Here is a 16,409-nt window from a genome sequence, read left to right on the forward strand (position 1 = left end):
TGATGTTATAAAAATCTTTAAGTCACATTTTATCATAATTTTCTTTCATTATTGTTATATATCATAATTTTCTTTGTTCATTTTATGCCATTTGTATCATCTCTACACCATTTTGTTTCTTATTTTTACATTTGTCAGGTTTAAGTAAAACATTGCATTACCAGTACAACTGTTCTAATATTTGCAAAACATACAAAATTACAAAATACAGGTGCATACAAAAATACAAAATACAGGTGTAAAAAATACCATAGGAAACATTTTCCCAATTGCAAAACCTATCAAAATATATAAACGTGTACAAAACATTTTATTGGCCCATGGTGCTTGGCTGTGGATTGTTGATGTCGTCATCTGAGGCAGCAGTTGGGGTTACCGGAGTTGGTTTTTTCATAAACATGTGCAATCACATTCACTTTCTTTCCTCCTTCGTACTTGTTCATTGATTGCTTTCTCATATGTGCCTTGACCAGGGGGTTACAGCAGAGCAAATGGCCCCTCGCTCAAGCCAGTGACCTTGGGCTCAAACCAGCAATCGTGGGGTCATGTATGATCCCATGCTCAAGCCAGCGCCCCTGCACTCAAGCTGGTGAACTCATGCTCAAGTCAGATGAGCCCACTCTCACTTTCGTGTCGAGATCGATGGTCTTTCTTTCCTTCTTGGCAGGCTGAGGTGTAGACAAAGACAATTTCCTCTTGATAGACATCTTGGGAGGGGTTTGATGAAAAATATCCAAGACACAAAACACAAATTGCTGTACTGAGTCTGGGATAACAGTTGAAATGGTGCACGCAGAGATAGTAGTGCTGCCGAAAGCTGGTCCGCACTGTTGTACACCCAGCTGGGCAACACTTGCGCTGCCAGACGCAGAGCAGTCATGGCTAGCGATTGTAAGTCATAAAGTCGAATGGTTGTAAGTTGCATAGGTCGTAAGTCAATCAATATCTGTAGTATCTGACCCACGGCACAGATCACCAGGTTTAAAGGCACATGGGAGAAGCTGGCAGTCCGGGAGAGATCACAGAGGCCTGGATTGAAGGTCCAGAGTAGGCTTCCTGGGAGGCGTGGTGTGCTGGATCTCTGAGAGGGGAGCTTGATTTGCCGAAGCAGGAAAGGAGGAGGGAACTATTTGTTAAGAGAACCAATGGCAGCAAGCTTTGCTAAATGGTGATCCCAGACCGGTATGTGTAGGCCAGTTGTAGGCCCAACAGGACTGGATGAAGCTGAAAGTTGTTTTGGGAAAGTGCCTGGAATTAAATTTGGAAAAGGAAGTTAGGACAAGGTTATGGTAAACCCTAAGTACCAGGTCAGAGTTAGGACTGAACCCTGTAAACAATGGGGAGCCATAGAAAAAAAGTCTGAAAGGGTGAAGTAACGGTATTGAAGGTCTCACTTTGGAAAGAACTGTCTGTATTCAGTCACTGGGCTGGCTGAAGGGACAGCAATCAGAACCAGGAAAACCATTGAGAAGGCTGAAGAAACAATATCAGTCAGGGAAAACACCGTCGTCTAGTTGTGGCTATACGCCAATTTGGGAGTCAGGTTATGCCATTGACCAAGCAGAGTGATTTGTCTAACATCTCTGGGTCTGAGGTTTTTCTCATTGGAAACCGGATGAGAGATGACGACGTCTGCTCTCACAGACTGACCAAAACACACAAAAGATTTCTCTAGGATGGGGACTGGTTCTGGGATACAAGCTCAGTGGGTCAGGATTTTGAGTTTTCAGGCCCATGTAATTAGTGTTGTCAACAGCAATAGGGAAGGCTGTGGACCTTCACTTTCCGGAGACGAGGAAAGAAAGGGAACTAACAGTGTATCAGAAATTATGCTGGAATTATAAAGAAATTGCCCTTCATTTAAGAGTTAGGTCTTTTTATCCCCATCTAACAGTTGACCTAACTAGAGTGAAAGATAGTAGTTTGAGTCATATGTAAACTACGGTCTGCCTAAATCTAAAGCTTGGCCTCTTGTACTTTAGCATATTGTTTTTGACTTGTAAAGTTTATATTTTATTTCACTGGTTTTGGCCTGATAGTCTAGTTGGAGACTATTTTGAACTTTGATTCTGACATCTATCAAGTTAACTCTCTGTTGTGCCAGCGGCAGAGGCCAGACAGGTTCACACTGGACTTGGGCAGACGGTAGAGGAACTGTGGAGCCGGAAAGCGTCAGGCCATCACCCATTTATTGGAGGCTCGCAGAGACGGGTGGGCAAGCAAAGAAACAAAGGTAAACTGCCTTACACAGTGGAGGGTAAGGGATCAGGAACACCGCCCCTCACAGTGGTGGATGAGGGAATCAGGGAGCCGTACCTCGCAGAGGCAGGAGAGCAATCTGGGAGAATCGCCACCAAGAGAAAGCACCCATAGCTCTTCACAGAGACACACGCGTGGCTCTCTGCCACGTGCTCACACACTAAACGTGCAGCTGGGAAACCAGCAAACAAGCCTAACACAGCTGTTCCCTGCCCCCCTCCAAACTTTCGATCCACTGGAAGAGGGACATCAGATTTAAAGAAATTGGGCAAGAGAAATGGTGGAAGACTATTTTGGAGTAGATGGCCTTGATCTGCTAGGTAGGAGGCAAGGTCACCCCAGAGTGGAAGTAGCGTAGCAATGACTTGGTTGTAAAGTGGGAGTAAAAGACAATGAAATAGTGTAACTGCTAAAAATGACAGAGCAAATGGAAGGAGAGTAAAGGACAGAAGGAAGTTAAACAAGAACTGAAGCAGTGGGAGGAGGAGACGGTGGCACATGTGGGCCAAACACTTCCATTAAGAAAAATAAAATGGGCCCTGGCTGGTTGGCTCAGTGGTAGAGCGTCGGCCTGGCGTGCGGAAGTCCCGGGTTCGATTCCCGGCCAGGGCACATAGGAGAAGCGCCCATTTGCTTCTCCACCCACCCCCTCCTTCCTCTCTGTCTCTCTCTTCCCCTCCCGCAGCGAGGCTCCATTGGAGCAAAGATGGCCCGGGCGCTGGGGATGACTCCTTGGCCTCTGCCCCAGGCGCTAGAGTAGCTCTGGTCGTGGCAGAGCGATGCCCCGGAGGGGCAGAGCATCGCCCCCTGGTGGGCAGAGCATCGCCCCTGGTGGGCGTGCCGGGTGGATCCCGATCAGGCACATGCGGGAGTCTGTCTGACTGTCTCTCCCCGTTTCCAGCTTCAGAAAAATACGAAAATAAATAAATAAAAATAAATAAAATAAAATGGTGGAGGGAACAAACAGCAAAGGAAAAGTTGGCCCACCCGTTTCCTGTGTTAACTGTGGGAAGTCACAGACGGGGAGACCATGTTGAATGATCAGATTGGAGAAGACAGGGAAGATGGGGATACATTGTCTAAGGAAGATTCCAGTAAGGGGAAAACATGAGGATATACCATTAAAGTCATCGCCCACAGGGTCAGGCCTTCCATTTTGGGGGTTTTTTGTTTTTTGTTTTCCAAAGTTAAAAGTGGGGAGGCAGTCAGACTCCCACATGCGCCCAACCGGGATCCACCCAGCATGCCCACTAGGGGGTGATGCTCTACCCATCTGGGGCATTGCTCTGTTGTGGCTGGAGCCATTCTAGTGCCTGAGGTCTGCGGAGGCCATGGAGCAGTCCTCAGTACCCAGGTCAACATTGCTCCAATGGAGCCTTGGCTGCGGGAGGGGAAGAGAGAGATAGAGAAAAAGGACAGAAGGAAGGGTGGAGAAGCAGATGGGCTCTTCTCCTGTGTGCCCTGACCGGGAATCGAACCAAGGATTTCCACACGCTGTGCTGATGCTCTACCGCTGAGCCAACTAGCCAGGGCCAGGCTTACTGTTTTTACCTTCAGTCTTACCATATGGCCATACGCAAAAAGAGAACAACATCTAATTTTCTTTTGACTAGGTTATTTAGACATACAGGATATAAACCAAGAGTTTTAGACCCTTACACATAATGAGAAGACTATAAATACTTTGGCGACAAGTACATACAAACGCAATACTTTTAAAGATACTTAACAGATGCTGACAAAAGGCATTTCAATAGGAGTAACCACACAGACCAGTGGGATAAGTCTTCTAAGAGAAACCCACCTGGCTCAGGAAACAGTACGGACTAATCTGCGTAGGGCCTAGGATTTCTACTCCAAGGTGGTACTAGAATTTCTGTAGTTTTAAGTTGGAGCAAAACAGGAAGTCACATTCATCGTGTCTTCTGCCCAGAAAGGATCATTTGAAATCCTTCCTCACTTGTTCATGAAATTAGCTGGCTCTCTGGTATGCTGTGAATGCACCACGGTATCAAGGTGGGAGCCCCCCCCCCCACCTCTGTGCTTTCTCCAACTCTGTCACCATGGCAAGCCAGGTGGCTGGCTATTTGTGCTGCTGCCAAATATAAATTTATATTTAGAGGATTTCCAGTCCCCCAATGTGACAGTTAATTTAAAATGAGTGCAATTAACTTCAGCCTACACCTGAAAACAACACTGTTTTAGTCACACCTCTTACCACCCATCTATGGAAGGCCTTAAATTCTAATCTTGATCTGTCTTTCACAAAGATTAAGTGATTCAATGTCAACACCTGCCCCCTCCTCCAAAAAAAAAAGGAGTCGGTGAAAGTAGGAAGCGGGGAGCCTAGCGCAGTTTTACGTTAGAACCGATTTTCCGGAGAGAGGTAAGCTCAGGCTTTCAGGGGCTGATCAGGCTAAAGGCCTGCAGCGGTGCAGGGGCCGGGGCGTGGGCTGCTCGCTCCCCTGAGGTCTGCGTCTCCTTTTTTCAGGGCACCTGCCACCTGCCTGTCCTACCGGCCGGCCCGGGATATGCGTGGTAACTGTCCCGGTCCCGGCGACACGCCGACGGCGCGCGGCCGTGTTCCACGTCGGTTCGGGCAGTGTGCGGAGTGTGCGCGCCGGGGCGGGGCGCTAGGACCCTCTCCTCAACTGTTTCGGGGCACTTTCTCCCGAGGCCTGGGGCCCCCAACCGAAAAAGGTGACTCCTCCCCGTTGGGTCCGAAGTGGCGGGAAGCCGGGTCTTTGGAGCAGGCGACCCAGACACGAGAGGAGCTGTAAAACGTGGAGGATCCCTCCGGGGCGCCCGGCCCGGCACGGCGCGGGGCTCGGGGCCGGCCTTCAGGTAGGACTCGGCGGGGGAGCGGCAGGGGACCCCGCGGCGGCAGCGGGGGGTGTCTGGGTCCCGCACCCCTGCGCTCGCGGCCAGGGCGGCAACGGTTTCCCGGCGCCCCCGCCCCGGACCGTGCGTCCCGGCCCTCCCCGCGCGCCTGTCCCCGCGGTCGCCGGAGCCGCTGAGGCCGCGAGGGCGGGGAGCGGCGAGAGGGCGGAGGGTGCGCGGTGCAAGCGGCGGCGGCGGGAGGAGGGCCGGCGGGCGGGCAGGGGCGGAGGCGGAGGCGGGGGCCGTGTCGCACGCAGCTCCAGGCGGGGCGGCCCCGGCGGCGGAGGGACGCGGGCAGACCTTGGCGGGACGGGGATTTAACCGGGGCCCGGGCCCAGCGACCAGGCGGAGACATCGCCGAAGCCACTGGGGCGGCCGGGAGATGCGGGTGAGTGTGGCGGCGCGCGGGGGCCGCGGGGAGGCGGCGCAGGCCCTGGCCGGAGCCGCGGTGTCGCAGTGAGGGAGCCCGCGGCGGCCAAGCTTGGGCGCCGGGCGAGGCCTGAGCCGCCGAGCCGCGGCGGGGCGGAATGGCGGCGGAGCCGGGGCCTCGTGGGCGGAGGGCGCCGGGGGCGAGCGGGGCGGCCCTGAGTCAGCGCGGGCGCGGGGCGGTCGGGCCGGGCCTGAGCCCGCACCGGGGAAAAGCTCGATTCATCGCGCCTGAGGCGGCGGCCTGGCGGTGGCCAGGCCGGAGCCGGAGCAGTTTGGCAGTGCGCGCCGGGCCTCCGTGCGGGGAGCCCCGCGGGGCGCCGGCCGGACCCTTCCCCCTCGCCCGCGGGGCCGCTCCGCCCCGACTCGGGCTCTCCCGCGAGTGCGGGGCCCGGCCGGCCTACCGCCCGCCCTACTTTCCGGTTCCCCGCCGGCATTGTTGCGATGGTGCTGGTCGCGGTTATTGAGTAATAGTGGCCCTTGGGCTCTGTCCCCTCGGGCGAGCAGGCCGGGGAGGCGGCAGGGATGCGAGTGCGGCCCCCGGCGCCCGCGAGTCGGGCCGGGCCTGCGCTGCGGCCTCGGCGCGCCCCCGACCCTGCGCCCGGCGGGAGCGCGCGCTGACCCCGCAGGTAACCGCGCGCGGCCCCGGGGCCTCCCCCTGCCACCTGGGGACGTCGTGGGCAGTGGGCGGGGTGATGGGCTAGAGAGGGCAAGGCTTTGTGAGCACTCCTGGAGACGGACCCCCCAAGTATGGGCTTTTCACCCCGGAGCGAGCTCTCTGCCAAAAATAGGATCCTCTCTTCCGATTGGAGGGCTGCTGTCGCTTGTAGTTCGTAGTTGGGGTTAGTGGTTAGTGTGCAAATACGGAATCGCATCAACGTACTCCGGTCTTTATTTTCTCTGTGTACAGGCCCCTTCCCGTGGTGGCCTTAGAACAGCTCAGGTTGGGAGAGGAGTAAATGGTCACGCAGTGTTTGAAAGGCACTTACCGGGGTGACAGCAGGGAAACCAAAGTCACTTTTATTTTAAGCCCTGAGCTTCAAGAACCTACACATACCTTAACAACTCTGCAGATGTGTGCAGTTTTAAGTTGAACACTCCATTTTATGACCAGTCTGCCTGGCTGCTTTTCCGAAGTCCTGGAGAGCTTGTGGGTTGTGTAGGGTTGGGGGTAGGGTTGTTTTGTTTAGAAAAAACTTGGATATGAGAATTTCTGTGTGTGTGTGTGTATGTGTGTGTTTAAAAGGTCCTTGGATATTAGAAAAATATTTTACTTGCAGTTACATTTGTTGCTTCTCATGGTAATTGGGCATAGTTGCTTCTTTGCAACACTGGCTGGCTTTAACTCTATTTTGCCCATTTTTGGATGTTTCAGGAGGGTGCTCATTAACTTGAGAGGGGTGGCTGAATTCTCTTAAAATGTTAAACTACTTTTTTTTCTCATTGGTGTCATCTTTTACAAACTATTTTGCTAAAGAGTGGGGCAGAATTTAGATATAGTAGGATTTTTCACTAACTTATGAAATCTACAGGCCACAAGCTCAGGTCTTTGTAAGGTAGTGGTTCTCAACCTGTGGGCTTTAGGCGACCCCTGTGTTTTGGTCGTTCGACCCCCGCCGGGGTCGCGACCCACAGGTTGAGAACCGCTGTTGTAAGGTATTCCACACCCCCTTCCATCTTAATATGTCATCCCGAGGACCAAGGGCCAGGTCAGTGCCCGAGCTGATGCTGCAGTTTCCTTAGCTCTTCCAACCCCCTAGACTCCTTCACCTCTTACAGATTATCTTCCAGAAGTAACTCTTTGTCTGTCCAGCCTCCTTTTCCCATGCCTTTCAGTCTAGGAATTCCTTGAGGGGGGGATAGTTTGGGTTTTTTTTTTTAACTTTTTTAATTTTTAATTTTATTTTATTTATTCATTTTAGAAAGGAGAGAGAGAGAGGGAGAGAGAGAAACAGAGAGAGAGAGAAGGGGGAGGAGCAGGAAGCATCAACTCCCATATGTGCCTTGACCAGGCAAGCCCAGGGTTTCGAACCGGCGACCTCAGCATTTCCAGGTCGACACTTTATCCACTGGCCACCACAGGTCAGGTGAGGGGATAGTTTTTATTTGTTTTTGTACCCCCGCCGTAGAAGAGAAATTGGTCATGGGTATCTCAGTTGTTGTTTTTTAAATGAAAAAATCTTATGTAATAATTCTGACCTAGTATTTGGCCACTTCTGAAAGACAGTCACTGCACTTCCACTGGGTAAGAATGCAGGCTTTAGTGTGGTTATTATTATAGTACCCTCATCATCTAATGAAGGGACCAACAGACAAATACCCAGGTTTCTTTTAGCTGTGGCAGTCCAGGAAATGCCAAGAAACCAAGTTGTGAAACTTTAATTTGCTCTTTCCCCCCCCCTCAAAACCAGCATTAAGGTGTATATTTAACTTTTTTGGAAAGAAGATCAGGGTCTTTTCAGCAGTAAAATACTGCCGCTTTGCCTTTAAGATGAAATTGTTCTGTGGTGGAGGCCCTTTCCCACTGGAGAGGCAGGGCCAAACCTCGTAGTACAGGGGTCCCCAAACTAAGGCCTGCGGGCAGATGCAACCCCCTGAGGCCATTTATCCGGCCTCCGCCGCACTTCCTGAAGGGGCACCTCTTTCATTGGTGGTCAGTGAGAGGAACATAGTTTCCATTGAAATACTGGTCAGTTTGTTGATTTAAATTTACTTGTTCTTTATTTTAAATATTGTATTTGTTCCCATTTTGTTTTTTTACTTTAAAATAAGATATGTGCAGTGTGCATAAGGATTTGTTCATAGTTTTTTTTATAGCCCGGCCCTCCAACGGTCTGAGGGACAGTGAACTGGCCCCCTGTGTAAAAAGTTTGGGGACCCCTGGCGTAGTATCAGAGTGAGGTGACATCTGTCACAGGAGGGACCATTCTTGGGTCCTGGGGAGTCTTCTCTCAGAAGTTCACTCCCAGTATACTCAGCAGGCATAGGGCCCTTTTCTTCCAGTATGGAAGATTCAAATGGGTGTGGTTTAAAGTGAGGAAACAGGCTTGGAGTGGGTAGGGTCAGGCCTAGCAGGAGCTAAAGCCTGAGTTATGATAAGACACAGGGACTCCGGAGTCCCAGCTTTGACCAGACTCTCCCTAAGCATGGGCTTCATATGAAGGTGGAAGAGGAGAAAAAAAGTGAAAATGCTCTAAGGGTTGATATCTGATCATTGATAATTACGACAGAGTTCATAATGCAGAAGTTGGTCAGCTACCCAGAATGAGCTTTATTCTTGGTCTTTCAGTGCCTGGTGGGCACCGAAGGAGAGTAACTGGGCACTGGTGGGGTAGAAATGAGCAGTTCTGAAACTTGGGGACTGTTGTTAAGTTGGATGTGAAGTTTGTAAAAACCACTTAGGACTGTTCAGATCTAACAAGCTGCCATTTTTAGAAAGGCCTGTCTCGGAACATGCTTTGGAAAACAGATTGTATTAAATGTGTGCAGTCTTTAAAATGTGTGTGCATAAAGTGTGTGTGCACTGGTGAACACATTTAAAGTCTTAAAACTGCTTGTAATTCCAAAGTGGTGAACTTTGTGCTTTTAAAATACTTAAAAAAAAAAAAAAAGTAGGATCCAAAAGATAATACAGATGATCTCAGGATGGAGAAAGCCTCTCGAAGCATCACACAAAAGTAGGAACTGTGGAAGAAGTGATTCATTAGCTTACTTTAAAATAACTAAACTTCTGTATGTTAAAATGCCATAAACAGAATTCAAAGGTAAATGGCAAACTGAGGAAATACTGTAAGTTACAAGCAAATTGACTTTCCTTACTATAGTTACAAGGAAATTGGCTTTCCTCGCTATATAGGGGGTTTGTAAGAAAAGGAGCAGGAAACAGGAACAAAATTTCAGCCTCACTAGCAGTCCTCCTGGAAATGCAAATCAATCAGCAAGAGACTGGTTTTTAAATTTTTGGCGTACTTTAAAAAATCAGCTCCTTCTGCTGATGGTGTGGAGAAAGGAAACTACTTAGATATTGCTAGAAAGAGTATAATTTGGTATAATTTTTCTGAAAACTGTGTAACAAAAGCTTATAAAATATGCATGCACTTTAGAATAGCTAATCTATTTCTAAGGTTTTAGTCTAAGAAAATATAAAAAATGACAAAGATTAATATTCTGTCGTGGGTGCCCTGTTTAATGCCCTCTTACTGAGCATTTGTTTTCAGGGTTTTTTTTTGCTACTGAGGATGGTTATTTCAGCATTGTTTTATGCAAAGATTTATCTAATGCTGTATTTAATGATTTCTCAGTGAATTTTAAAGTGACAGAAACATGCTATGCAAACACATAAAATATTATATAAAACAAATTTTTGGTGTGACTAAATGCATTGAAAAAAGAAGGACAAACCAAAATGTTAATAGTGATTATCTCAGCAGTGGAATTGTGGGTTACTTTTAGTTTATTATTTTTTCCTCCAATTTTCTATTTATAATATAGTGGATTAATTTATAAAAAACAAAGGCAGCAGAAGCTGGGGGCCTACCTGAGAGCAAGATGTTTCCACTTAGTCTAATGCCGAGATTACTGGGCATTGGCGTTGCTTGTGGCTCCCTTCCCAGGTGTGTCCCAACCTATATGAGAATGTCCAAGTTCCCATGGGCTGTTTCTGGGTGGTATTGTGAACTTCCTATGTATAGCTTTGTGCTACTTCACAACTCTTAGTGATAGTAGATGAATTTTTTAATTGAATGTTTCAACCTATTGTCATGATGCTTAAGAACATCCGTTTGCTCTAAAAATTAGAAAAAATAAGTTCTTTTGGCAGTTCTATAGCTTGAAAAATTGAAAGATTACTATAAACGTAAAGTGTCTTTTAAATAACCCAAATTAGGCATACTGTTGGAATTATGAGAGATAGGTGCACCAAAATGTATCATCAAACGCCCGCGGGAGAATGCCTTTACTATATATATAGAAGCTAGTTAAGTATATACTACCTAAAGGTGTGTGGGCCTGGAGGCTTTTCCCCTCCCCGCAGGATGGAGGGACCCGCTGTGGTCACTCACAAGAGGTCTGAAATCCTGGAGGGGGTGACACACCAGCCACGCCCACAGGCTTGTCAGCCCCAAGTGGAACCCCATGAGTACAGCTCCAGGCTCGTGTTGGGGAACCAGGAGACAGTAGGTTTGGGGAAGGGTAGATGGAGAAGAAGGAGTCTCTCTGAGTGGTTTCTTCTGTCTCCCAGCTTACAGATTTGAGATCCATACCTGATTTACTTACAGGTTCATCCTACACATGATACCGCCATTTATTCAGCACTTAGTATGTCCCACAGACCAGGCTGAACACGCGACATTGACTTTGGAACTGCCCCCCTCAGCTTGCTTCCAGTAAATGCCTCCCTTTGGACGTGGGTGCAGGGATGTTTTACTAGTCACTCAGGTAGAGACTTCTAGAATCCGAGGGTCTCCTGTTGGACAGAGGGAAGCCCCAGAGGTGTGAAAGACACTAGCCCATTGAGCAGTGTGCCTGGATTAGCTGGTCCCTTTGTGAGTGTGCAGGTGACTGCCCCCCTGGGAGATGTCGTTCGGTTTGGTTTAGTGGAGGTATAACAATGAAGCATATTGTGCCTGTAATCACCTTGGACATTATGAAGTATTTGTTTTGGTCACTGTTATTTTTGTAATGTAGGGAGGAAGAAATTTTATCTCCACCCTAATTAAGTCAACATGAGACTGATAAACAAGAGAAAATAACCAAATCTAATTACATATGAATGTATGGGAACTCCACACACAACAGAGACTCGAAGACCCCCCGATGCGTTAGAGGCTGAGTCAGAAAGGTTAACATGAGTGTGTGGCTTTCTGAGCAAAGGAGGAGGGAGGCGCCCTGGACTTCAGAGGGGAGGAAGTCATTCACAGGATGACAAGAAGGGCAGATAGTTGTTAATTACTGTAGAAGTTTGCCCTGCCCAACTGATGGATCATAGGAAGTTATTTCTGGTGATAGTTCTTATCATGGGCAAGGCCCCAAACTCAAATTAAGGGAGAGGTAGAAGTTTCTCATGAGTCAGCACGGTCTCCATTGCCTTCAGCTTAAGGTAACCACAAGTGGTGCATCCTGGGAGACCTGTTCTTACTTACCTGTGTGGAGTGCGTTTGCCCTTCTGTGTTCTGTGACATGGAAGGTGTGGGAGTGGGAAGGTAAATCTGCATAAGTAAGTTTAAGAAATGCTAGGTTGAGGAGCCTTTAATAGGTTTTGTTTATGTGGGGTTTTTTGCTTGTTTGTTTGTTTGGCAAGAGAGAGAGGGAGACAAGCAGGGAGAGAGGTGAGAATCATCAAGTCATAGTTGTGGCACCTTAGTTGTTCATTGATTGCTTCCCATATGTGCCTTGGCCTGAGTGCTCCAGGCGAGTCAGGGACCTTGGGCTTCAAGCCAGTGACCATGGGATTATTACTTTGATCCCACCCTCAAGCAGGTGATCCTGCACTCAAACTGGTGAGCCCAGGCTCAAGCCGGTGGCCTTAGGGTTTTGAAAGCAGGACCTCTGTGTCCCAGGTCAACGCTCTATCCACTGTGCCACCGCCTGCTCAGGCAAGGAGACTTGAATATGTTAATGTACATATGTATCATGTATCTCCCTGCTCTTATAGGGAGATCTATAGCGTACACATATGTATGTATATATGTAACAGGTGTGTGTGTGTGTGTATATGGATATTTAACTTAATATTAGCATTTCAGAGAAGAAAACCCTACTCCCATATTAAAGAATGGATTTTGTTTTGTCGAGCACATACTGATTTTAGAATCAGAGTGTGAACAATTATGTGACTTCCAGTAGAGTTGTGTATAGTAAATCGTTGTGTTCATTTTCCCCTTGTCTTTGGTGGCATAGTGATTAGCATCTTGAAACACAAGTGTTCTCGGGGTGTGTGGGGTTCTAATGAGTAGAGTTACAGGCATAGTCTAGAAAAGCACTACTTCACTTCATTTCTCGTTTAAACTCAAGTCATAAATGCTATTCCAGGAAGGATCGAAAACGTTTAAAGCACGTGGACCGATATAAATTCGGGACTCAGGAGCAGCGACAGCAAAAATCACAGCTCTGTCATTCACACTTTCTTGGTGGAGCCGTGTGTAAGCACACTTTTTAAAGCTGGCGAATACTGGTTTGTCACATTAGCTACAGAGGTGCTATGTCAGCTTTTTTTCTTCAGAAGTCTAGACTGCCCGAATCTGAAAAAGCCTTTTGGTCTGTTGAAACTCAGACTTTCCTTCTCCTCATGAAGGTTCCAGTAGATTCTGCCCAGATACCTTTTCTCTCCTACAAGCTCAGTGGTTTCCAGAGAGGAAATGCTCCACATAATGTGGGATTAGATTCACTTGGGAAACGGAACCAGGTGTATTTTCTAGAGCATTTTGGCCACTTATCGGGGGTTGGGGGTGACATGCAGCACTTTCCAAAATTCTGAACCAGGTTGACCTTTTCCCTTGAATGATCTCAGCATTAGTGTCTACGTGGAACACTTTGTCTTCAGTTCTAGCTTTCCTTCTGTTAATGGGCAGTCAGGAGATAGCTCTTTGGCTTGATTCTCCGTTCTAGTTTATTTTGCTGTGGGGGGTTTTAGTTTTATTTTGGTTCCTTGACTTCCAGCTGAGCCCCCAGCTTCATGTGGACCTCATATCCTCACGCCTAGTGATGCAGGCGCCAGCTGTATTCATGATCTCACGCAGTCTCCTGTGACTACAGGTCTGTGCCCAGTGGGTATTGGAGTCCCCATGGTTTGGTAGAGGGGCTCTGCCCCCAGTCCCTGAGCCCCCTCTTCCCAAGTCCCACAGCGGCTGCGTGGTGGCCCTGGCCCTTTGTCCTGGCCCAGTTCTTCACACCAGGAACGTGGCAGAGGGAGAGGTCAATAAAGCAAACCAGTCTGGGGAAGTTCTATTAACTTTGAGATTTTACCTACCTGTAATAAATGACAAATGTAGAAGTTTTCATCTGATTGGCTGATTTATGGAAAATGTCTGTGATTAAAGAATTTGCAGATTATAACAAACAAGCCACATGTTAAACATTTTATTTTGAAATTGTGGATGTGGCTTTAAGTTGAACGTCCACATTGCTTTTATGGTAGCCGTATAGGTGTGTGTGTATGTGTGTGTGTGTGTGTGTGTGTGTGTGAGAGAGAGAGAGAGACTAGGACAGTAGACTCCATTAATAGTTGTAATGAGGCCCTGGCCGGTTGGCTCAGCGGTAGAGCGTCGGCCTAGCGTGCGGAGGACCCGGGTTCGATTCCCGGCCAGGGCACACAGGAGAAGCGCCCATTTGCTTCTCCACCCCTCCGCGGCGCTTTCCTCTCTGTCTCTCTGTTCCCCTCCTGCAGCCAAGGCTCCATTGGAGCAAAGATGGCCCGGGCGCTGGGGATGGCTCTGTGGCCTCTGCCTCAGGCGCTAGAGTGGCTCTGGTCGCAACATGGTGACGCCCAGGATGGGCAGAGCATCGCCCCCTGGTGGGCAGAGCATCGCCCCCTGGTGGGCAGAGCGTCGCCCCTGGTGGGTGTGCCGGGTGGATCCCGGTCGGGCGCATGCGGGAGTCTGTCAGACTGTCTCTCCCTGTTTCCAGCTTCAGAAAAATGAAAAAAAAAAAAAAAAGTTGTAATGAGGCCCTGGCCGGTTGGCTCAGTGGTAGAGCATCGGCCTGGCATGCGGGGGACCCGGGTTCAATTCCCGGCCAGGGCACATAGGAGAAGCGCCCATTTGCTTCTCCACCCCCCCCACCCCACCCCCCACCCCCGTCCTTCCTCTCTGTCTCTCTCTTCCCCTCCCACAGTCAAGGCTCCGTTGGAGCAAAGATGGCCCGGGCGCTGGGGATGGCTCCTTGGCCTCTGCCCCAGGTGCTAGAGTGGCTCTGGTCACAGCAGAGCGACGCCCCGGAGGGGCAGAGCATCGCCCCCTGGTGGGCAGAGCATTGCCCCTGGTGGGTGTGCTGGGTGGATCCCAGTCGGGCGCATGCGGGAGTCTGTCTGACTGTCTCTCCCCGTTTCTAGCTGCAGAAAAATACCAAAAAAAAAAAATAGTTGTAATGAAATGTGATTTTAAAATACATTCTAATGATTCCCTTGACAACACTGAATCAAGAACTGCAGTTTTTACATTAAAAAACATTTTTTTTTCAAAATGCACAGGATTAGTTTGTTCTATCCCTGGTCTGGTGTAGACTGAGTCTAAGTGCCTACTCAGTGTGTGTGATCTGGAAGAAAATGTAGTCCTATCGTTTGCACTTCGTATAGCCATTGCGTTTATATTTTGCAGAAGTTGAATTATTTGTGGAGTTTTGGTGTGTAAATCATATTTTACAAAATGGGATTGTGTTTGGAAGCTCCAAGCCCTCTGGAGTGTCCCTTTTTGTGTGAGGTATTGATACAAAACTATAGGGAAAGTCTGGATTTTGTGATCTTGATACTCTTTTTAAAAATTACTAACTTCATTTTCAACTGGGAATGTGGTTTGATAGTTTTCAAATTAAGCAATTTGAGCATAAGCTGGAAGCCTTGCCTGAGAAGACACGGGTTCATGCATCTTGCCGAGGACCCTCTTTGGTAACAAGCCACAAGTGACAGAGACTGGAGCAGGGGTCGGGAACCTTTTTGGCTGAGAGAGCCATGAACGCCACGTATTTTAAAATGTAATTCTGTGAGAGCCATACAATATGTTTAACACTAAATACAAGTAAATGTGTCTCTGAATTCTTTTTAATAACGTTGTTATGCTGTTGCTAACCAATGATGAATAAAGTACTTCTTACCATTAATGCGACTTCTGGTGCTACATGGTTTTGCTGATGCTTTGTAGTCTGGTTGATACGTGGTGAGGTTAAGCTTCATGCAGGTGTTGAGACTTCCATCTGTTAAACGTGATCATATGTTGGTCTTAACGTTCTTTAGATGTGAGAAAGACTGCCCACATGCATACGGAGAGCCAAACATTGTCACTACAGCAAGACTCACACGCTGCAGTGTGTGGTATGTAACGGGAAGCGTGTTCCCAGTTTTGACAATCAGCTGGTCCGTGGATTGAAATTTTTCATTTCTCCCCACTTGTGTTTGCTCGCCAACTCCTCTTGCTGTCCTGCAAGTCTTCCCAAATCTTCATTCAGTGACTTGAACTTATTCACCCACATGTCTGAGGCCTTCAGGTCAGCAGCTTGTAGCTCAAAATCTCTGACAGAGACACCGGGGATGTAACTCAGGTCGGCGCTGTCTACTGCACACTCATGTGGATGGGTGATGAACTTAAAAAGACGAGTGTGCCTGACCAGGCGGTGGCACAGTGGATGGAGCGTCGGACTGGGATGCGGAGGACCCAGGTTCGAGGCCCTGAGGTCACCAGCTTGAGCACAGGCTCATCTGGTTTGAGCAAAACCTCACCAGCTTGGACCTAAGGTCATTGGCTCGAGCAAGGGGTTACTCGATCTATTGTAGCCCCACAGTCAAGGCACATATGAGAAAGCAATCAATGAACAACTAAGGTGTCGCAATGAAAAACTGATAATTGATGCTTCTCACATCTCTCCATTCCTGTCTGTCTATCCCTATCTATCCCTCTCTCTGACTCTCTCTCTGTCTCTGTAAAAAAAAAAAAAAAAAAAAAAAAAAAAATTAAAAAGACAAGTGTGCTCACGAAATTCTCCAAAGCGCTCTTTGAATGACTGCAGGAGATTAGATGTGAAGCCGGCTAGCTGCTGGAGACCAAGATGTTGAGCAGGGTCACTTGCTGTGCATGCATCTTTAAACTCTCCCAGTTTTTCAAAGTGTAGTAAACGACCTTCAATGAAGAATTCCAGCT

The 16,409-nt window shown here is 48.4% G+C and overlaps 1 protein-coding gene across 2 annotated transcripts in view; it reads left to right on the forward strand.

Moving 5' to 3' along the window:
• Positions 1-4,981: 4,981 nt before the first annotated feature.
• CUL1 (cullin 1) overlaps positions 4,982-16,409 on the forward strand; it is a 78,203-nt gene continuing 66,775 nt past the window's right edge. Inside the window, exon 1 of one of the 2 annotated variants that reach the window (XM_066262527.1) lies at positions 4,982-5,103. The gene's annotated coding sequence lies outside the window, so the exon portion shown is untranslated. Of the gene's footprint in view, positions 5,104-5,369; positions 5,528-16,409 lie in introns of those variants that run through there. The other variant, XM_066262526.1, reaches the window with a different exon arrangement.

The sequence above is a fragment of the Saccopteryx bilineata genome, chromosome 2 (genome assembly GCF_036850765.1).
Source record: "Saccopteryx bilineata isolate mSacBil1 chromosome 2, mSacBil1_pri_phased_curated, whole genome shotgun sequence".
Classification (NCBI taxonomy): Eukaryota; Metazoa; Chordata; class Mammalia; order Chiroptera; family Emballonuridae; genus Saccopteryx; species Saccopteryx bilineata.